Below are 25013 nucleotides of genomic sequence, written 5' to 3' on the forward strand. Positions count from 1 at the left end.
TTGGTGCCAATGCATCAGCTATTTCTCGCTGTGTAACAAGTCACCCTAAATTTTAGTGGCTTCGGGCAACAATCACCATTGAGCTCACCGTTGCGTGGGTTGACGATGTGGTCAGCCAGGGTCACTCGTGCACCTGCGCTCACCTCCTGGTCAACCAGGCGGCTCTGCTTATGGAGAGTGGCTGGCTGTTGGCTTGGGCAGTGGGGGACAAGAGGCTCTTTCTGTCTCATGCCATGGCGGGCTGCCTTGTACTTCTTTATGGGGTGTTAGAAAGGAAACCAGAAGTCTCTTGCAACAAGAGCTGGAGTCTGCACGACCTCATTTTCCCTGAATTGAACGGTCACAGTGAGTCACGAGGCAGCTGCCATTCAGTGGTGAGGACATAAACCACCTCTTGATGGGTTGACTCACAAGAACCATGGTCCTTTTTGGCAATCTGCCATGGCCATCTTTGTTGTACTTATTTTTTTTCTTACTGGTCACACCTTTCAATTTGAAAATGTAAGTGGATTATTTTTTTTACCCTGCCAAATATATATGTATATTCATACATTATACATGCTATTACATGTATATATTTTATGTTATATAACATATATTTTATTATATAAGCATATTTAATTTGCATTATATATAGCATTCATAAATTTTACATCTACGTATTTTACTTGCATTATATAGAGCATTCATATATTTTACATTTACATATTTTACTTGCATTATATATAGCATTTATGTATTTTTATATATACATATTTTACTTGCATTATATATAACCTTTATGCATTTTTATATATACATATTTTACTTGCATTATATATAACATTTATATATGCATATTTTATTCATAGCACACATAATATGCACTCATGTTTATATATACATGTTTTCTTTGCATTATATATTAACGTTTACATATTTTTATATATACATATTTTGTCTGCATTATATATAACATCTATATATACATATTTTATTTGTAGTACATATAATAGTCATGCGTTTTTATGTATACATGTTTTATTTGCATTAAATATAACATTTCTATGTTTTATATACAAATATTTTATTTACATTATATATAACATTTATATATTTTATTATATCTGCATACATATATACATAGAGGATATATATGTAACCAAAGAAATTATGTATGTGCTTATAAGTATACATTTGATACGTTCTCTTGTTTTTTTCTTAACATTTTATTTATTTATTCGTGAGAGACAGAGAGCGAGAGGCAGAGACACAGGCAGAGGGAGAAGCAGGCTCCCTGCAGGGAGCCCGATGTGGGACTCCATCCCAGGACCCCGGGATCACGACCTGAGCCAAAGGCAGCTGCTCAACCACTAAGCCACCCGGACACCCCTTGACACATCCTATTTTATATTGTATATTTGTGTATTTGTTTTATGTATTGTCTTTATGTTTATGTATGCAATATTGATACATTATTATATACACACGTGCCTGCACACAATTTGCCTGTATTTTCTCCAATCATTGTGTCTTTCCTCTATTTTTGGAAACATGTTATTAAGGTGGGTTTGTATCTGCTGGATCTCACCCAGAGTTTCTCAGCCTTAGTGCTATGGACATCTGAGGCTGGATGACTCTGATGTGGGGCATCCTATGTACCGTGGAGTGTTGAGCAGCATCTCTGGTCTCCACTCACCACATGCCAGCAGCACCCCCTCCAGATGTGACAACCGAAACCTCCTCCAGACCTTCCAGGGGTCCCATGGGTGAGGGCACAGCCACTCGAGTGACACACCAGCACCCCAAACTTCTCAAGGCTGCTCTCATCTTGTCTACATCTGTACCTTGTTCTGCATCATACAAATTCATCTCTCTGCTGTGTCGTTCCTTAGAACGTCCACCATCTCTGTGCTACAATTCAGCTCCTGCGCTGACATTAACTCTCAAGGCCAGCAGTTACCTAAGGGAACATCCATGCTCCATTTCCATCCTTCCCTTCTCACTTCAGCCTGCTCTTGCTTTGGAGAATCGCTCCGTCTCCCAACCCCCTCCAGGATACGAACAAGTGGCTTCCCTGCAGGATCCATATCTCTCACAAGATTAGCCCATCTATTGACATCTGGGAATGTATTTTTCCAGGTGGATTAGAAGCCCCAGCAGACTCCAGCTCGTTTGGCCATCCTATGGGGTTTTATCCCTCCGTGGAGTGTAGGACGCATCAAAGCACTCTGCAAGCAGGTCAGAACTTATCAAATTGGACATTCCACGCCGCCTGGCATGAGGCACCAGTTCCATACCCCTACAACTGCCCAAATAAGGGGCATTCCTTGTGAGGCACAGGCTATGGCCCATCACAGCACAGGCCGGAGCTCATGTGCCTTCTTGACCCAGCATGTCCTCTGGGGTGACCCGAATTCGTCATGGACCCTTGTCTTCCACTGTCCTCACTCCTGTGACATAGCCCTTCCCCACGCAGCTTTTTGCTCTGTTTACAAACAGTTCTTGGACGTTTTGCCAGAAGTACATTAAGCAGCCAAATGCTCTGCAAACATGAGGGACAGGCCAAGTGGCCCAGCTGTTCAGAAATAAACAAAATTAACCTTCTGCTTCTTTACTCCAAAACCCGAGCTGATGGTTTTTATTCCCATCTTGAAGATTCTCTCAAGAATGAATGTTGACTCCATAACAGAGCACAAGCATTATTTAAAAAAAAATTTAAGATTATGGTAAAATACCAGGAGCATAAAATGTACCATAGTAGCCTTAAGTGCAGAGCTCTGTGGCATTGAGCGCATTCACACTGTTGTGTGACCATCCCCACTATCATCTCCAAAACTGTCCATCTCTCCAAACTGAAGCTCGGTCCCCATGAATAACTAACTCCCCGTCCCCATCCCAGAGTCTCTGGTACCACCATCTACTCTCTGTCTCTATGGACGGCACTCTTCTAGGGACTCCGTATAGGTGGAATCACATAGGATTTGTCCTTGAAGTATCTGATTTATGTCACTGAGCACCATGTCCTCAAGGTCCACTCATGTCATAGTAGGTGCAGAATGTCCTTCCTTTTAAAGGCTGTATCATATTCTAGTGTGTGCATGGACCACATGCTGTTTATCCATCCATCCAACCATCCATCCATCCATCCATCCATCTATCCATCCATCCATCCATCTATCCATCCACCAATCTATCCATCCATCCATCCATCCATCCATCCATCCATCCACCAATCTATCCATCCAACCATCCATCTATCCATCCATCCATCTATCCATCTATCCATCCAATCATCCATATTATCTATCCATTTATCCATATATCTGTTCATCCATCCACCCATCCACCCATCCATCCATGGACACTCAGGATGCAGCCACCTATTGGTCATCATGAATAAGAATAGGGCTGCAATGAACATGTGTGTGTAGCACAAGCATATTGTCAATTATATTTATTGCATTCTGATGTGTTTCCCTTTTCTGCATTTACCCTCCTCTGACCTCCTGTCCTTCCCTCCCTCCTACCTTCCTCCCTTCCCTTCTTCCTTTTCTCCTTTCCTTCTTCCTTCCTCCCAACCATCCTTCCATCCTTCTTTCCTTCCTTCCTGCTTCCTACCTTCCCTCTCTCCTTCCTAATTTCAGCATATTCCACTTACACAACATAATACAGGTGAAATGACATCAAATACAAGATTTTAGAGCACTTAACAGTATTCCAGAGTGGAGCCTTGTGACCAGTGGACATACATTTATAACCAATAGCTTAATTCCATAATGTCTTTTATGGAATTGCTCAGTACCTTAGAGAACAAATGTTGGCCCTCAAACAAAAAAGCCACTTTTAAACTGCAGAGGGAGAAACAAGGCATATTCAAAAGACATTAAAACCCTACAAGAACTGTGGTTTTACAAAAATGACAATTTACAATTTTTCCTCTTCAATCTTACTGGATTCCTCATTGTGCTTTGTGACCAAAGTTAACTCGTTTATGATCTAACGCCCAATAGGTGATGGCGTGAAATAACTTTCCAGGAAGCTGACTGGCTTCTCATGTGTTTCATGGGATTTCCTCCAAAAGTGGAAAATCAAAACGTACAGGGTAGATTCCATGCAGAGCAATACACACTTGTCCTGTGTGTCTTTTCCCATCACTGTCCATCGAGTCAGGAATCACCATGGACCCACCATTTGCAGATATGGGGCTGAAAAGGGGCCATGGGTTTCACAAGAGGGGTTGCTCTGATCCTCAGAATACAGCATGGTGAGGGGGGTAAAACAGTCAATTTGGGAGGTTGAGTCTAATCCAAAGAGCCATTGCTTTTTGACATCCCTGGTGACCCAAGGATCACCATCTGTATTGAAGGATCCACCAAATTACTGATATACCTTCTTTCCCAAGACTTGTCCCTACTAATCCCTGAAGATCCCACTCCCTGTTGCATGCCTTCCTTAAGGTTTTCTGAGCACTGGCATCCATATGACTGTTCTCCTCTCTGGATCTCTCATGTGTCATGCATGCGTGTTTTCCTGTCCTTTCTCCTCATGTTATTTCCCAAAACCCTGAGTGCACGGCTGACATCCTGCCTGCATCTCTTTGTTCTCCAGTGTACAGAATTCCAGAACCATGGCTTCCCCAGCTACCTTTCTAAACTAGGGAACACCAAACTTTCTGGGGCCAGATAGTAAATATTTGCAGCCTTGTGGGTCATTTGTGCTTCTGCAACAGGTCAGCTATGCCATCACCTCGAGAAAGCAGCCGCAGATGATCCATAAGTGAATTACTGTGGGCGTGTGCCCATCAAACTCTGTGTCACAAGATATTATCCACCCTTTGAACTTTCTGAAGTATTTGAAAATGTAGAAACCACGCTTGGCTCATGGTCGGACAAGAGCAGGCAGGAAGTGTGATGTGACCTGCAGGCCATCACTTGCCAGCTGCCCCAATAACCTGATAAGGATTTAAACATTCAGGAAGGCTTGTGAAAGGTCATAAGACTCATGAAATCAGTTGCACTGGGTTTTCCTTTAAACTATGCTTATTGTTTTGGAAGATGGACTGTATTACTCTTCTCATTTCTTCCACTTGCAATAAAATGCTATTGTATTTGTGGCAGATGAAATCTACTCCAAAGAAGTATTAGCCCTTGATGGGCATGGTGAAGCATGAAATCCTCCTTTAAGTTTCTTCGTGGAAAGGCACATGGCCCATTTTGCACTGCCAAACGCTGCATCAGTGACAAAGGGCACTTGCTTAGGTCAACACGTACCTCCTAACCTCTTGAGGCCAAAGAAAAAGCAGTCCTTTTTTTTCTTTTTTTAAGAAAAAGCAGTCTTACAGAAGTGCTAGCTCAGCGTCTGTGCGCCGATTTATTCTCGACGAACCTCTGTGTTTGGTTACTCGAGTTGAGACTGGAAGAATTACAGAAAGTGTAGTAAATTCATCATCTAGTAATACAGCTGCAAACATCCCCAAGGGTGCCTTTTCGGCCATAATATATTTTTATAAGTTGAGAATCTCAAAAGACATCTTTCTTGCAGAGAGAACTCAGAAGCCAATAAATGAATAAAATAAAAATACAAGATACATGCTTTCTTGGAAACGTGTCCACCACCTCCCTGAAAGCAAAGAGAAGACTGTTATTTTTTTGTCGTGTGAAATAGTTTCAAAGTCACAGAAACGCTCTCATCATCTCAGTTCTGGGACCCCCCGCCCCAAGACTGTCTCCACCCAGGGGCTTGGGATTTGTCTGGCTTCACCCAGCTGGTTCCTGCAGGGCAAGCTGGCTGCAGCCCATTGGGTCCCAAGTCTTAGTTGTAAAAGACACTGTTTGCTCAGCGTAGAGATGGTGCCGAGTCCACACTGGCCCTTCTGAAGCATTATCATTGTGCCACAAACACAACTTGTCACTCACTCACCACACACCTCTAGAGAATTTGCCTGGTTTCATAAAAATGGTGCCATTGATGCGGATGCATGGGCATCTCCCAGCTCTGTAAATGGAAGAAGGATCCCTGTTGCCAACGTGTCATGGTTGCAATGTATGGCAGGTGGGCAAAGGTCTGCTTGAGAGAAGCCAGTGCTTGAAATCGGAGACGGGATTTCAATGCACGGGATCCACCCTCATGGTGGTTGCCAGGCCCCCACAGGCCCCACCAGCTCATGGGATGATGACCTTCGCGGTGTCACCTACCAGAATCGCATATCTGTCAACCTTCTCTACATAACCATCTGATATTCACCTTGGAAAGCCAGAGCCACAGCCCTACCCTGATAAGCCACTTGCAATCGCACCCAGTGCAAAGCAGACAACTCCATAGAGGCAAGATAGGTCTCCTCTTGCAGGCTCTGACATTGGTCACGTTTGCGTAAAAAAAAAAAAAAAAAAAAAAGTCCTGTTTGTTCTCAAACAGTCCAACGGTTGCAAATCATGTGTATCATACTCCACAGAAACGCATTTCGGAAGTTTATCACTTGCCTTCCTAAAAGCCGCAGGCAGGCCGGCCGTGAGGTGAGGTCTGTTTGGAAGGAAATCTGCTCTCTGCTGGACGTCATCGCTGTCACTGGTGTGGGAAACACAGATGCTCCTTATCATGAACCGGGATCAGGTGGGGGCGGGTGAGGTGGGGGTGGCAGTCATGCATTTCCCAATCCCTCCACGAAAAGTAAATTGAAGCCTCCCCAAGGTTCCTTCCGCTAGACTTAAATGCAAACAGATGTGCGGATGCCAGTAAGCAAAGGAGATAAATCAGCAGAAAAATATGAAAAGCAAAGGCCAGTTCTGCGTGGCCGTGCGCTTCAAGGTCTCTGCTCATAGTGTTGAATTCCAGTAATCCCGAAATGTTTTTATTAGAACCTCATTAGACAGAGCCAACCCGTGTGTCTCTCTCTCATATACACACACACACACACACACACACACACACACGAACAAAAATAGAACAGGTTTTGCTGTGACGAAGAACCCCAAGGTGGTAAGCCGCCTCCAAGAGCTACGATCCATTGGTTCTAAGACAGGCTGGGTGTAAGAGGGACCCAACTTGCCATTAGAGGGAACCATTTCTGGTAGATCCCCCCTCACTTCTGACACCAGCTGCAGGTTGGGAGGCTCCTGAGGTCACCCTCAGTCTTGGTAATTCACTAGAGGGACCCCAGGACTCCCTGACAGCTGTCGTACTCGTGGTTTTGGTGCATATACCGTGAGCACAGGACAAAAGAGGCAGATTGAAATCAGCCCCAGGAAGAGGAGCATGGACCTGAGTCTGGGAAAGTCCCAAAGGCAGGGCTCCTGTGGACCCGTCCACATGGAGCGGGGATAGTAGGAGCTCCCCAGCAATGACGTGTGACCAGGTGCATGAAGCACAGCCAACAAGAGGAGCTCCCCTCCACCTCTGTCTCTACCGGGGGACTCCACAGTCAACGACTTGAGTGGTGGACCTCAGTCTCCAGCCCTTTCTGAGGCCTGAGCTGCTGCCGCACAAACCAAAGCCCCCACGCAACATTGCTCCGTGTAGCGTGCACAGCCGCCACCTGAAAACTGTCTGCTATGACCAGCCAGCCGGTCCCCCCACCCAAAATCACATTAAAAGATCCAGTGGTCCAAGGTCCCCAGCCAGAAAAAAGATACTCCTATCAGGCAGGACTTTGCACAGGTGTAGAGGTCACCTCACCAGAGTGAGGGCAGAGGTCAGGCCTCTCGTTAAACACGTGAGTGTCCTAACTGACAAAGCAGGGCTTGCAGCACACAGGGCTTGTGCACTTTATGGGAAAAGACTACTGATCCCCGAGCACTGTGTGTATATGTGCGTGCAATTAAAAATCATGTGCTTTGGCTGTTGGATTTACTCATTTATACCACCTGAAGCTTTGTGCCAACACGGTTGCTTCTCCCACTTTATCCTAGCTGAGCCCTGGCCACCACGCTCGGTTAGAAAAATCATACATATGTATGTACATGTGTTACAATCCATGTATAGGTTCATATGCTATATTCATACATACACATATGTATGTAGTAAGTTTATAGCTCATTTAAAATATATGTTTTTGGGCAGCCCTGGTGGCTCAGCGGTTTGACGCCGCCTGCAGCCTGGGGTGTGATCCTGGAGACCTGGGATCGAGTCCCACATCGGGCTCCCTGTGTGGAGCCTGCTTCTCCCTCTCCCTGTGTCTCTGCCTCTCTCTCTGTATGTCTATGAATAAATAAATAAATAAAATCTTTAAAAAATGAATAAATAAAATAAAATATGTTTTATATGAATACAATTTTATACACATAATAATCATGTACATATATGCATATATGTGTATATATATAACTGGTTAAAATTATATCCGTGTACATGCATAGATATTACATTATATATGTATGCATTATACATGTGTATACGTGTGCACATCTGTATATTATGCACCTGTTTAAATATTATATATAAATATATATCTACCCATACATGTCATATATTTTGATACAATTAGCAAACTGTGGTTAATATAATGTATATTGTATGTTATACACATTAAAGTCTATATATTCAAAATTATATATGCATATGGACATGTGTGTATATGTATACACATATACCTAGACACACATAATATACAACCAGGGAAGCTATATAATATATAATATGCAATTCTATATATAATTATACATGTATAAAATTATATATACACATATGTTTATATGTTCATGCATATATATAATGTTAAGTCAGCTGTGGCATCCAAAAATCCAATTTCATGCAATATTATAATAAGACAAATGCCCCTCAAAATCCATGATGAGCAAACTATCATATTTTTTTTAAGATTTTATTTATTTATTCATGAGAGACACAGAGAGAGAGAGAGGCAGAGACACAGGCAGAGGGAAAAGCAGGCTCCATGCAGGGAGCCCGACGTGGGACGCGATCGCGGGTCTCCAGGATCACGCCCTGGGCTGAAGGTGGCCTTAAACCGCAAAACCACCCAGGCTGCCCTATCATAATTTTTGGTAGAGAGAAGTTCCCTTATTCTGAAGGAGGCTATTTTCATGCCTACCCTGAAGGCTCGATCAATACCTACAACGCCCAGAAACTGACATACCTTTCCCCTGGATGGCCTCAGGATCGTCACTGGGCTTGGACACAAGGAACCTGGAATTGGATTAATACACTGAGTGCTTAAGAAAGGCTTCAATTGGGTCCAACTGCACAGAAAACCAGGGTGAGCTGGCATTGAAACAACCACATAAATTCCCACTTTCCATGGCCACTTACAGATACCATGAACATGGATACCACCAGGACCATTGTCTGGGGTTCACATTCTGCAGAAAGCCAGTGTCTAGTGTGCAGTCCACAGGAGTTGGTTGAGTCACACCAACCCAGGAAGGGACGCTGCTTTGGGAGCAAAGTTTGCAGAGATAAGATCAGACAGTGGGGAAGCATGCATCTCCCATTAGGAGTCTTGGAAATAAAAACTCTCTCTGGGAGCTTCACGAATGAATCCAGAGAAACAACCAACGGCCGCCATGTTCCCCAGAAAGCTTCCAGGAGGGTCATGTAAGTGAAAACCACGGGGAGCAGCAGAACTAAGCAGTGGGCCACTTGTGAGTCCTCGCAATTTAAGAATGTGGGGGAAATTAGCCTGTTTCATCAGGCTCTGTGTTAGAATTTTGCCAACCGAGTCTTCTGCTCAGCAACTTCAGACAGACCGATGCCATGTGTCTATGTTGTGTGTGCAAATGTTTAGTTTGTACGCTGAGATTTTACTTGGGAGTGTGTGACGTCCTTGCACATGATCTGTGACAGGAAGCCACCACAGAGACACTTCACAGCAGGACATAGACCATAATGAGATCCCTGCAGTTCCCCCCCCAACCAAAGGGGCACCACAAAAGACCCCATATGCACCCAGTCCCCCCCCCTCCTTCCATTGACCATTTTTATGGAAACAAGAGGAGGAGGAAGAGTGGAAGGAAGGCACTCCAGGCAAAAGAAGAGAACGTCCTGCTGTCAGGTGGCCTCTATAGGGAGGGCCGACCCCATATTTTCAGTGGCCAAGTGGATACCACCCTTGTTCATGGATTGATACAAGGGCACCTGTACTGTAAGCCTCACCCCATGACACGGCCAACACCGTGCAAGCAGGCTCTCCTTCCTTTGCAGAAACAACAATTTCTCAGTTACTGTGAAGTACCTGGCAATAGTCCTGAGTTTGAATAATTAATTCCCCAAAAGAATTCTAAAAAAAGAGCACAGCAGAGTATCTGTCCTCTAGTACCCTTTCCAGTAAATTCTTACAGCCTACTGGGCTTTTCAGTTGGCAAATAGCAACCACATGGAAATCTCTCAGCCAAAGGGAACTCTCTTTGAGAATATGTGTTTACTTATTTGTGGTTCTTTTTATTTAATAAACTACGAGAAAGCCAAGTTTTTTTTCCCCCAACCACAACCTAATGCACTCTAAACAGTCATGTTTAATTATGAACGCCATTTATAAAGGTGGATCCCATTCACCTCTTGCCTTTAAAAAAAAAATCAACCAAAAGCCAATATTTACAGAAATCTAATGCATCACTTTGAGTTTGATCCATTGGTTTGGCTCCTAATGATACCCAGGAGTGATTCTTAGGTAATTTTTAAAAATGCATAATGGCTCGTCTTCGGGTCTTATGCAATTTTGCTCAGAAGGCTGAGTCACTGACTGTATTGTTCGCTTGAATACAGACAACACGGGTTATGCCCACAGGACGAGGCTACTGGTTAATGACGATGCGGTCTACGAAGAGTTGACCTTCGGGAGGACAAACCCCTCAGCCTCCTGGGAGGACAAGATGGTACCCAGGCGAGGAAATCTGAGATGTCTCCTTCACCCTCTGAATGGATGAACAGCGGGATTTCTTAGGCATCTATTCACAGCCAACTGACCATCTTTCAGCTTTGAAGCCACATCCATGCTTATTTTACAGAAAGCGAACAGACTTTTTTGTTTAAAAAGTATTTGTGGGAGGAAAAAAAAAAACTTTTCTGGCCGTTTTTGTTACTTTGCTCTGAAATGCTCCCCGGAGCCATCAACCACCAGTAAAATCCCCACAATAATTGATCCAATGGAAGCGTCCTTGTTGAGTTCAGAGCTCGGGGGCGGGGGGGAACGGGGGGACGGGACACGTGCGGTGTGCATGTGAGCTGCTGCATGGAGATGGAAGTCTCTCTGCATCGGCTGAATCTGGGAGATTCAAACAGAAGGGGCAACCACCCATGGCTACCTTGTCACCCCGAGTCCCTGCGTTAATACAAAAGGGGTGGAATTTTGAATCCCGTGCTCTTGTCCTCTGAAAACAAAACAAAATGAAACTCTCTAGAGGGATCCACATGGGCATCTGGTTTCAATCGACCCAAACATAAGTGTAAGTTTTTGCATTTTTTGCATTGACCTTTTTTTCTTCTTCTTCTTCTTTTTTTGGCCATTGCAAGGCTAGGGCCCCTATAAAAACAGCCTTGGGCATGCGGTTATGGCTCCTTCCTCCATACATGATTTTAAATTTTGATTGAAAATTGATATGAACCCCAAAGATAAGAGGTCTGAAGTATGGATCTGTAGGATAGTCCCCAAAAGAAGGAGTTTACTCAAATAGCCACGAATGATTATCTAAATACAGAGGGGGGGAAATGCCAGCCACTGGCATTTCACATTGTCTGTTTTGTGTTTCCTGTTCTCCTTTCTCCCGTGGGGGAAACAACTATAAAAAAGATGACCACAAAGGCACTTCTAACAGTCCTGTGGGCGCCATGTTTTCCGAGCGCTGAATGTTTTCGGCTCTGGGCTTCCAGGCACACAGCGTGAGTCCCCCTGTAGCTGAATGGGGGCCCTGCTGCAAATTCTGATCCATCTGCTGTGAGCCAGGAGCATGAATCTCATAAGCACTGGTGTGAGGCAGCCGGGAGCTTCTTTTCCCTTCTGGTGAGGTGTCTGCCAAGGACGAAGAAGGAAACGTTCTATCAGATGCAACTGGAAGTGACTCCAGTGAGCAAGAACCCCTGGAGATACTCCATGGGCACTGGGGGGCATGAGGGAAATGAACCTTTGCTGGCTTACACGTTGGCATTTGGGGGATTTTGTCACTTAACCCGTCTGGGTGGACATGGCTGGTCATGAGACAGGTGTTTCCATCTTGACCTGAGAAGATATCAGAGCTCCAAGAGCCAAAATGACTTGTTGTAGGTCATGAACCCAGTGTTGATAGACAGAAATCAAACTCCGTTGGTTTCTGATACACCCTTTACGTGATTACGTAGTTTTATCTTCTGTGACAAGGGTCTGTGACGAGGGCAGGGTCAGACCAGGGAAAGTGTTTTCCTTGCGCTCAACAACATGCCTGCCCCGCTCAGGTGGGGATGGTGATCTTCCTCTTGCAGGAAGTGAGCAGCGATTGAATGTAGATGCAAATCTCCCTGGAGCTAGAAACACACGGGCTCAAGTTCAAATGCACCCAGTCCTTGTTGGAAAGCAGAGTCTCCACCAGGGAGGTGCGGAGGGCGCCACGAGATTTGGGTAGAGGTCAGAGCCCACCATGCTCCACTTGCTTTCAGGACAAAGTGTTATGTGAGTTGTGTAGACCGTTCATTCCAGACTGCAGTTCTATGTGGAAGGCACTTGAGGCTGAGCAAGGATGGTGAATGTACAGTGTGGCATGAGCCAAAGACCTCTCTCCTCCGTCTCAAGGCAGCTAATCCTACAGACCAAATATTTTTCCTTAACTGACTGAACGTACGAGAATTGAAGACATGTCTCGACAATGGCAGGAGGATACAGAAAATATTTCATATCCTAATAAGGAACCATATTAAAATTTTAACTTGGGATATTTTTCAATAGATTATCTCTATCTCTCAATCTCTTTCTCTATGTATCTATCAAGCAGCTGATCTATTGATCTATCTCTCCATCCATCCATCCATCCATCCATCAATCATCCACCTATCCATCCATCATCCATCCATCCATATATCCATCATCCATCCATCCATCATCCATCCATCATCCATCCATCATTCATACATCCATCATCTATCTATCCATCATCTATCTATCCATCATCCATCTATCCATCCATCATCCATCCATCCATATATCCATCATCCATCCATCCATCATCCATCCATCATCCATCCATCATTCATATATCCATCATCTATCTATCCATCATCTATCTATCCATCATCCATCTATCCATTCATCCATCCATCCATCAATCATCCATCTATCCACTCATCCATCATCCATCCAACCATCATCCATCCATCATTCATACATCCATCAATCATCCACCTATCCATCCATCATCCATGAATACATCCATACATCCATACATTCATCATCTATCTATCCATCATCCATCCATCATCCATCCATCCATCGTCTATCCATCCATCATGCTTCCATCCATCAATCATTTATCTCTTCTATCTACCTTACACCATATACTCTCCCATCATCTATCTATTTACGTATCTAATTATCTCTCACCCACATATCATCTATGTTTCTTATCTATCATCCTACTATCAATTCATTTACCATCTGGGACAACCCGCTTTGTGTCCCCTGCGTACCTTGTTGAAATGAATAAAGTAATTTTGAAAGCTCAGCTGTGCATCTAAAGATTATACATATATATGTAAATATACATTATCTAAATATATAAAAATACATATTATATATCCAAATACATTTACATATCTGAATATATTTTATTTACATATATAAATACATTTAAAGGTTGTATACACACATATATATTAGCATATACACATATACACATGTTGTCTATATTGCTAATGCATTGTTTGGCATTCAATTCATGCCAACATACATGTCTAATTTTTTCCCACTTAGAGAGTTTATTCCCCAAAGCAAGAGGGGAAAAGAAAAAAAAAATAGATTATCCCTCCCTTATCCTTTTATTTAACCATTTGCTTCCCAATTTTTTTTTCTTTATAACCAATTTTGTGGGTTTTTTAAATAATAAATTTATTTTTTATTGATGTTCAATTTGCCAACATACAGAATAGCACCCAGTGCTCATCCCGTCAAGTGCCCCCCTCAGTGCCCATCATCCATTCACCCCCACCCCCCCGCCCTCCTCCCCTTCCACCACCCCTAGTTCCTTTCTCAGAGTTAGGAGTCTTTATAACCAATTTTGAAAGTCTATTTGATCTTACTCTTTCCGGAAGCCCACCTCCCTCAACAGCATCAAAATCCCGTTGCACACGACATCTTCCCACAAGTGCACAGTGGTGGGGAAAGCACAGAGAAGATTCATCTAGAGAAAAGCACTATCTTGGGATCCCTGGGTGGCGCAGCGGTTTAGCCCTTGCCTTTGGCCCAGGGAGCGATCCTGGAGACCCGGGATCGAATCCCACATCGGGCTCCCAGCATGGAGCCTGCTTCTCCCTCTGCCTCTCTCTCTCTCTCTCTCTCTGTGTGACTATCATAAATAAATAATTAAAAAAAAGAAAAAAAAAGAAAAGCACTATCTTATGTTTTTCAAACTCATCCTATATGAGTAATTTTAGAAAATATTCTGGGGCAGCCGTAGCACGGTGCATGAATGTCATTTAGACAATTGGACAAAAGTAACTTTTGTTTCCCGTAGTTAAAACAGCCATTACTGCAAACCTGATGTGCAACCCCGGGTCGGGCAATTGCAAACCAACGTCTTCTTGTATTCTAGTCTATTCTAGTCGAGGCTCAGGTTTCATTGAAGATGAGTTTCCTTAACTGAGTTGCAAATCAAACGCCAGTTCCAGAGGTCAGCCCTAAAAATGCAAGAACCCAGGCTCTGTAAATGGGCTTAGCATTCCGCACTATGACTGTATTATCCCTACAGGACGTTTAATCAATGGCAGCAGAGCGTGGGCTTTCCCGCATCCTGCCTCCACTGTTCTCAACCATACGGCTACCAGTTAGCTACCGTAAAATTCACTGAAGTGTACGAGTTAATGATTTTTTTAGTGAGTTTACCAAGTTCTGCCCTCGTTAACCAATTTTACATTTCCATCCCGCCTGTCAATCCCCCTGAGTTCACTTACAGTTAAGGCTTCCCGGGATCCCTGGGTGGCTCAGCAGTTTGGTGCCTGCCTTTGGCCCAGGGCATGATCGTGGGGTCCCGGGATCGAGTCCCACATCGGGCTCCCTGCATGGAGCCTGCTTCTCCCTCTGCCTGTGTCTCTACCTCTCTCTCTCTCTCTCTCTCTCTATGTCTCTCATGAATAAATAAATAAAATCTTTAAAAAAAAAAAAAGAAAAAGGCCTCCCCACCAGCTCAGCCCGGGGCACTGTTGTCCCCGTGGATCTGCCTTCACTGAGCACTCCATACGCGTGGAATCTGCAGTGTGTGGTCCCCCCTCTCTGACCGCACAAGGACATGCACAACCTCCCCCTGTTATCAGCATCCCCGCCGGAGGGTGTATTTGGCACACCTGACGAACCTCCATCCACACATCATCAACACCCAGGTGCCTAACTTAATGTCATTAGAGTTGGGCTTTTTTAGGATTTTATTTATTTATTCATGAGAAACGTATGCAGAGGGAAAAGCAAGCTTCCTGTGGAGAGCCCGACGTGGGACTTGACCCCAGGACCCCGGGATCACTACCTGAGCTGAAGGCAGATGCTCAACCACTGAGCCACCCAGGTGCCCCTATACACGAGAGTTTACCCTTGGGGGCACACCTGTATGGGTTTGGGCAAATACACAATGACGTGTATGCATCATTATGGCGTCATACAGAGTAGAATCACTACCCTAAAAACCCTCCGCGCTGCACCTGTTCATCCCTCCCTCCCCCAACCCCATGCAACCCTCAACCTTTTTAGCAGCTCTGTAGTTTTGCATTTTCCAGAGTATCCTAGAGCTGCAATCATAGGGTATGAAACCTTTTTAGATTATCTTCTTCCACTTAGTGACATGCATTTAAGTTTCTTCCACATCTTTTCATGGTGTGATCACTCGGTTATTCCTAACACTGAGTAATATGGCATCGTCTGGGTGGATTGCATTTTATTTATGCATTCACCTGCTGAAGGACTTCACGGCTGCCTCCCGTGCATTCCCGGTGTTTGCTGTGCACACCTGCCCTCTGCTTACACACCATATCAGGTATGCCCACTCACCCAACAAGCCACTAGTGCTTGTTGCACATGGTCTGTGGCCCTCACATCTGCAGCAGTCTCAGGACATGCCTCAAGTGACAATTTCATTCTCTGTAGCACAGAGTCTGCATGTCAGGAATCACTTTTAACCCTGTGGCCTTTTTATCCCGAGCCATCTTTCCTCCTTCCTGCTGGCTTGGGACACAGGGAAGCAGATGGCAGCCAGAGTATCACAACACAGCCGGTGCCATGGAAACCTTGGGGACCTCCTGGTTTTTTCCTAATTCCTCCTTAAGGGTCTGGCGGACAGAACCCAATGGAGCCTGCCCCCACATCAAAGCCCTTCCGCTCGGTGTAATCCTGTCTCCCCGCCCCTCCTCCTCTGTGCCTTTTGCAATCCCTTCGGCATTGCCTTTTGTTTCTCCCCAAGTATACAAAGCAACTGTCATCACCCCGCCTGCCCCATGGGACCACTTGCTCAGCCCTCTGAGCTGTGTGATCGCTGGAGCTCTCAGAGGGCCAGGCCGACTTGTGGGATTTTAAGATACTGGGCAGGAAACTCCCGTTCTAAACAAACTGAGCCCAAGTGAATTCCTTTGCAACCATATCAGCGCTTTGTTGCTGGTGATCTCACTGACTTTAAGAGTAAGACATTCCCAACAGATCATGCAGGCTATAGGAGGGGAACGTTTGCTTCCACAGGGGAGGAGATGGAGATTTACCTCTCCAGGGGAGCCCCTCCAACCGGCCACCTCTCCTTCCACGTCTCCTCTGCATCTCCCTAAGGGCTAGGGAGTGGCTTGTTCTATTGTTGAAGGTGGGATCATATGGAGCATGCCCCTGCTCGTTCTGCATGGCCTCCAGGAAAGGGCATGCACTTTCCCCCTCTGCATTAATCCCCTTCACCACCAGGTCTGTGGCTTCACAGGGCAGCCCACAGCAGAGACAAGCACACCCAAGCTGGTGGTGTGTGCAAGGTTGCTCTGAAGCCCACTATGAGACCATCTTCAGCGTGCAAAGAACACCCATGAAAGAAAACACCACACAGTCCACGTATCAGATTCCTCATCCAAAAACACATCTTGACAGTGCAGACACAGTGAGCATCTCACATGGGCAGATAGGTGCCAGAAGGATGTCCTTTGGGGGCCACAAGCTTGCAGGAGGCAGGACTACTGGACCCCCCAGAGCACATTTGACATTGTCTCTACTCAGCTTTTCCCAAGAGCCCACTCTGCCAGGAAATCTTGAGCCTCATAGACAGAAATGCATTCTTGGACCAGAGACTAATGTAGAAAATCCTACACTCCACACCCCTATTTTAATAAAACTTTGAATAAGATGATTACAACCCACCATCTTGGTCATTGAGTGTTTCCCCTGGACAGAGACAATCACAGAGAGACCATCAGAGGTCACCATCTTGGTCATAGATTGTTTTCCCTAGACATAGGTGATCAGGAGCATGACCTATCAGTCATAGATTTTTCTCTCTGAACAGATGATCACATCCACATCCACCACCAATCAGTCGTAGTCTGTTCTCCATGGACACAAGTGACCATGACCACCACCCATCAGTCATAGACTGTCCTCCTTGGACAAAGAAGGTCACATCCACCACTAATCAATCACAGCTTATTCTTCCAACAGATGGCCACAGAAACCACCAAGGGATAGACTGTCTTCCCTAAACAGATGACCACGACCACCAGGAGTGTCAGCATTTAGGATCAAACGAGCATTCATATGCTTATTTGTTCTTTTGGAAGTTGTACTGTGGGCAAAGTACATGTGTTACTTGCAAAGGAAATGTTGCAAGAGAGAAAATGTAAACTGTAATAAATCAGAGCAGAAAGAGATAGAGATCTTCACTGCGAGGAGACAGAGTGACTCATAGAGCACAGCCAGACTTGAAGGAAGGTATGAACACACCCAGAAAGACAGAATGTGTCATCCAAAGAGTCTAGTGAAATGGAAGAAAGAAGAAGCAATCTGTCAAGGCCTGGTCGGCGGTTCACGCAAAATCCTGACCAGAGGAGGGCACAGCCTGCCCACTGAGGTCAAGTCTATGCCTCCAAGGGTGTGCACTACTTTTTTATAGAGTTTGGCTCTATCCCTGTTGCCTGTAGCTTCAGGAAGCATTCAAATCGCTTCAGGTTTATAACACAGGGAACACTCGTTACGAACCATCACACCACTTCTCCAGGTGTTCGCGTGTCAGGTACGTTACCGTGCAAAAGTCTTGAAGACTTACATTCATTGGTCAAACCAAGGACGGAACAGTTGCTGGAATCACTTGCTAGGGTAAACAGCGAGGGGGCAGAGGCAGATTTCATGCCATGACTCAGTTTAAGGGACTGAGGAGGAACAGACAACACAACTACCAAAATGGACCTCTTAAAAGTGTCCCTTCTCCAAGAACCTTTGGATGTCCTTGTACTGATGTTCTGGGTGAAATGGCAATGTGGTGAAAGACAAATGTGAATTTCAACCTCATGAAAAATTACTCCATCAGACGAGGGCAGATAGGTTAAAAAAAGAAGAAGAAGAACAATAATGAATACTTGGCAGGTGTATGAAATATTCCTATTTCTATTTTTCCTATCTTCCCTCAATAATGACTTTGGAATGGAGCAATTAGCAGCTATTGAAGATAACACCTACTGTCATATTTCAAGGCAAGAATGAGGTCAGGCTACAGGGTAATTGGGGCCAAGATAAAGTCACAGGAGTAAAGAGATAATAATTCATAAAATATGGAATATATTAGAATATTTCTCATTCCTTTTATTCATTAACACAGATCAAGCCAAGCCAGCAGCCGAGCCGGAATTGTGTCTTATTTATTTATGGCCAGAGGCTCAATTTGGGGAAGAGCCCATGTTACGTGACATATGTTTAAAATTCCTGGCCCTTTGTACCTAAGTCATTATTGATCATTAACAAGTTAACGTCTTAAAAAAAAAAAAAAAAAAGTTAACGTCTTGAGTTTGAGTCAGTGGTTCAAAAGGATCACTTGAGTTCCCAGACTGGATTTCATTATTCCATTAGCAGATCTGTTTCATTGGTTTTAACGTTATTCAAGGTTACCTCTTTCTGTCTCTTTTCAAATTTACACCTGTTTCTACCTCGGTAATCTTATTTTGATTTATAACCTGCCATTTCTCATTTGAGACTTGCCTTTAGTAGGCATTTTGTCTGTAAAACACACTCCAGCTCTTACTCCTTCCTTAAAAGGTAGTGACCACGGAGTCATCCAACATTTCTCAAAAGTGAATCATCCTTTCTGGTATTGGAGTAAAAATTCACCTTGGATAACCCGCGGAATGACCACATCTCATTCCCAAAAGTTTTATTGGAACCAAGGAATGCAAATGAGGAAAGTAAATGAATAAAAAGAGGTTTGAGGAATTTGTCTTGCTCCTTCTTATGTAGGACTCAGAGACGTTCACAATGGATGTTGGAGATGATCCAGTTCAACCTTGTTTTGAAGCTAAAGAGGCTGGAATCCCGAAAGATGAGCTGATCTGTGCAGTGTCACATGACAAAGGATGCACACATGGTTTCTATTTGTTGCTCCATGTCCTAAAATCCACCTCTCCACAGGTGCACTCCCACTCTCATTTTCCTGGTCAGATACAGGTGAGATAGGATCGCAGGTGCATTTCCACAGGATTGATCTTGGGAAGAAATAGATGGGATCCTTGAAACCGTATTCTTTACTGACATACACATTGTCCTCCACCTACCATGAGCTTATGTCCCAATAAACCCACTGTAAGTTGAAAATGGGATTCCTAAGTGAAAATGCATTTAAAACTTGGACATCATAGCCTAGCCCAGCCTGACTGACACGGACTCCGAACACTCATGGTAGCCACAGTTGGGCAATGTCATCTCACACAAAGACTGAGGGCAGCCCGGGTGGCTCGGCGGTTAAGCGCCGCCTTCAGCCCAGGGCCTGATCCTGGGGTCCCGGGATCGAGTCCCTCATAAATGCCTGCTTCTCCCTCTGCCTGTGTCAAAATCTTAAAAAAAAAAAAAAGACTGATAAGAAAGTGCGGACGATCTCATGCAATGCACTGAATCCCCTACTGAAAGGAACAAGTGGAGTGGTTGTGTGGGGGCAGAATACGATTGTGTGTCTGCTAAGAGCAGTGACTCTGTGTCCAACCCAACATTGCAAGAGAAGACACTACCACATGTCCCTAGCCCCAGAAAACAACCAAATTCAAAATTCCATATGCAGTTTCTACCAAATGCCAATGGCTTTTGCACCAGCATAGACTTGAACCATTGTAAGTTGAACCCTTGTAAATCAGGGTCCGATTGAATTACTCTCAAAGCCCCCTCCTCATTAATTTATTGGCTCTCTGGATCTGTTAAACAGCATCCTCCTTCTCCAGTTGATTTGGAGCCTAAGGATGCATTTGCCATCGGGGTCCAAAAGTTAGATGTGTTTTGTAGAGGAAGGAAGGAGGAAGGAAAAAGGAAAGAAAAGGAAGGAAAGGAAAGGAAAGGAAAGGAAAGGAAAGGAAAGGAAAGGAAAGGAAAGGAAAGGAAAGAAAGGAAAGGAAAGGAAAGGAAAGGAAAGGAAAGGAAAGGAAAGGAAAGGAAAGGAAAGGAAAGGAAAGGAAAGGAAGAAGGAAGGAAGGAAGGAAGGAAGGAAGGAAGGAAGGAAGGAAGGGAGGGAGGGAGGGAGGGAGGGAGGAAGGAAGGAAGGAAGGAAGGGAAGGAGGAAGGAAGGAAGGGAGGAAAGAAAGAAGGAAGGAAGGAAAGGAAGGGAGGGAGGAAGGGAGGAAGGAAGGAAGGAAAGGAAGGAAAGGAAGGGAGGGAGGGAGGAAGGAAGGAAGGAAGGAAGGAAGGAAGGAAGGAAGGAAGGAAGAAGGAAGGAAGGAAGGAGGGAAGGAAGGAAGGGAGGGAGGGAGGAAGTAGCTACATTCACGAGTGTATATACCATTTTAAGGAAACAGGGCTTGGGCACTGAGCGGTGCTAAATTGTGGTAAATCGACTAGGATTTATGAGGAAAGCTAATGGAAGATGGACAAGGATCTATAAGGGAGCTTTTTGGTAAGTGTTTTTTTTTCCAAGTTCTTGGTAAGTTTCTTTAGGGCACCTCATCTAGGTGCCCGTCCACAGCTGCCCTGAAAAGGCTCACACTGCTCTTCCTGGCACAGGACACCAAGGACACCTTCCCAGAGGGAAAGTATGCCCTGCTTTCAGCCAGATAAGGGCAGAACAGAACTTTCCCGCTGCCTCCAGCTCAGAATGTTTGTCTCACAACAAGGTTGTTAAAACCTATCTCAGCATGACTTGAATGCCCTTCCTCGAGGTCCTTTTGTCCAAGTGCATGTCGATTACCCACTTTGAACCATTCCTGCTCAAACTCCATCTGAGGTCCTGTGGTGGTTGTGAGTCTGACCCGTTCACGCCTCACTCACACTGCTTTTCTCAAGCTTGTGTGACAAGTTGCCCTTATGTAATTCAATGTAAAGCTTATCTATATCTATCTATCTATTTATCTATCTATCTATCTATATATATGGTTTTATTTATTTATTCATGAGACACACACACACACACACACAGAGGGGGGGTAAAAACTCAGGCAGAGGGAGAAGCAGGCTCTATGCAGGGAGCCCGATGCAGGACTCGATCCCGGGTCTCCAGGATCCCACCCTGGGCCGAAGGTGGAGCTAAACCACTGAGCCATCTGGGCTGCTCTCTTTATATATTTTTAGAAGATTTTATTCATTTATTCATGCAAGACACAGAGAAAGAGGCAGAGGAAGAAGCAGGCTCCCTGCAGGGAACCTAATGCAAGACTTGATCCCAGGACCCTGGGAATATGCCCTGAGTGGAGGCAGAGGCTCCACCACTGAGCCACGCAGGTGCCCTCCATGTCTTTTATTTTAATGAAAGCATCCCTCTTTGGTGTCTGGGGACAGAGGTGGACAAAAGCTACCAGCATTTCCTGCTGAGAAGGGTCTGCTCTGAATTGAACGTCTCTTCTTAGCATTGAGATGCAGCCCACACAGCAAGAGAGAGAGAGAGAGAGAGAGGCATGTGTCAGGATACACTGCAGTAACTCAGTGGGGGACACCACCCCGTAATAGGGAAGAAGCAGGGCACCCTAATACAAATGCCACCCAACATTCAGGTGAGTGATCTTGCAACAAACACGCTGTTTTTATCATTACTCCTCTGGCATTATTTGCCCTTCATCTGCAAGTTCACTTCACACTGACAAACCCAACACTGGGGAAATCAGAGGCCAGCAACCCAAGCCCACCCCAGTGCCTTCTGCAGCCTGTCTCTGCAGGGCCCTTGAAATGATGGTTTGTATATTTGGAAATGGTTGTAGGGAGTACAGAGGAAATCTAAAGCTAAACTATCTCGTGAACGTGTGAAGATGATAGGAAACTCAAATTTGCGTGTCTATAAAGCTTTATTAGAACACAGTCATTCGTTCCGCACTATGTACAGCGCAAGCATAACATAAGCGTTTGTGCAAGGGGAAGCTGAAAGTCAGTGTCTGGATTCAATCTCCCACATGTCAATACTTTTAGCAGAGTAGTTATTATTAGCTCAACAGTATAATCAGTTAAAATAGCATCAGGAAAGGATACAGCTTTTCTGAATTATGCATTCCGTATGGCCGTATGGCTGTGCAGTATCACACACACACACACGCTATCTATGTACACATGTGTATATACACATGCATATACATGTATATATACAAAAATATGTACAATATACAATTTATTTATACAATATACAAAATATAGACAATAGACACAATATACATGCAATGTCTAAAACATATACAGTATACTAAATATATATAATATATAATATGTACAATATACTACATATACAATATACTTATACAATATACAAAATATATAAGATATACAAAATACATATAATACATATACAAAACACAAAACATATACAATATACAATATATTTGTACAAGATGCAAAATATATACAATATACAAAATACTTAACAATGTATATACAATATACAAAATATATACTCTATATACAAGACACAAAATATATAAGATATATAAATTATGTACTATATATACAATACACAAAATATATGCCACATATACAATGTGCAAAATATATATAGGATATACAACATATAAACACAAAATACTATATATACAATATACAAACTATATACAATAAACAATATTTTGGGGTTTGTTTTTTTTAAGATTTTATTTATTCATGAGAGACACAGAGAGAGAGAGAGAGAGGCAGAGACACAGGCAGAGAGAGAAACAGGCTCCACGCAGGGAGCCCAACGTGGGACTCGATCCCGGGTCTCCAGGATCAGGCCCTGGGCTGAAGGGGGCGCTAAACCGCTGAGCCACCTGGGCTGCCCAATATATTTGTATAATATACAAAATGTATACTCTATATACAAGATACAAAATATATACAATATATAAATTATGTACTATATGTACAACATACAAAATATATGCCACATGTACAATGTGCAAAATATATATAGGATATACAACATATACACACAAAATACTATATATACAACATACAAATTATGTTCTATATATACAATATACAAAATATATACTATACATACCATATGCAAAATGTATACAATAAACAATATATTTGTGCACTATACAAAATATATACTATATATACAATATACAAATATATGAAACGTGCAAAATATGTCGAATATACAATATATGTACATAATATACTATATACTATACATACAATATACGAAATATATAGAGCACACAATCTATATACACAATATGCGATGTATATACAATGCATAATATATAGAATATACAAAATATATACTCTATATACAAGATACAGAATATATACGATATATAAATTATGTGCAATATATATACAATATACAAAATATATGCTGCATATACAATGTGCAAAATATATATAGAATATACAATATATACACACAAAATACTATATATACAATATACAAAATATATACCCTATGTACAATATGCAAAATGTATACAATAAACAATATATTTGTGCACTATACAAAGTATATACTATATATACAATATACAAATATATACAACATGCAAAATATGTCGAGTATACAATATACGTACATAATATACTTATATATACTATACTTACAATATACAAAATATATAGAGTACACAATCTATATACACAATATGCGATGTATATACAATGTATAATATATACAATATACAAATTATATACTATATATACAATACACTAAATATATACAATAAACAATATATTTGTACAATATAGAAAATACATAGTATTTCTATGGCCTGGGGGAGGCATCTTATTTGCACCTGCAGGGAGGTGATGGATGAGATGTATCTAAAAAAAATAAATGCATTCTAAGTTAAATACAGATGCGTCTAATTTCTTTATAACACACTGATACTTGTACAGATGCCAAGAAAATACATAGTATTTTCTATATTGTACAAATTCATAGTATATAGTATACAAATATGTACAATATGCAAAACATATAGAACATACGATACATGTACACAATACACTGTATATACGCAATATACTCAATCTATATTTGCGTATGCATGCGTGTGTGTGTGTGTGTGTGTGTCCGTGCACAGGAGAAATATCACCAAGAATAAGGAGCTGAGCCCCCAGAGTTTACGACCTCCTCCAAGCCGGCAGGACCCTGCTGCTCAACAAGAGTAGGATGGGTTCGCGCAGCACCGACTGCTCGTGCATAGCCCACGGCAGTGCGAGACACACACTGACACAACATGGCCCAGCAAGGGCGGATTTCACAGGCCTTACTCCTGGTGCCGGGAGCCAGACACGGAAGACAGTTGGTGACAGT

Source organism: Canis lupus, chromosome X (genome assembly GCF_048164855.1).
Source record: "Canis lupus baileyi chromosome X, mCanLup2.hap1, whole genome shotgun sequence".
Taxonomy (NCBI): domain Eukaryota; kingdom Metazoa; phylum Chordata; class Mammalia; order Carnivora; family Canidae; genus Canis; species Canis lupus.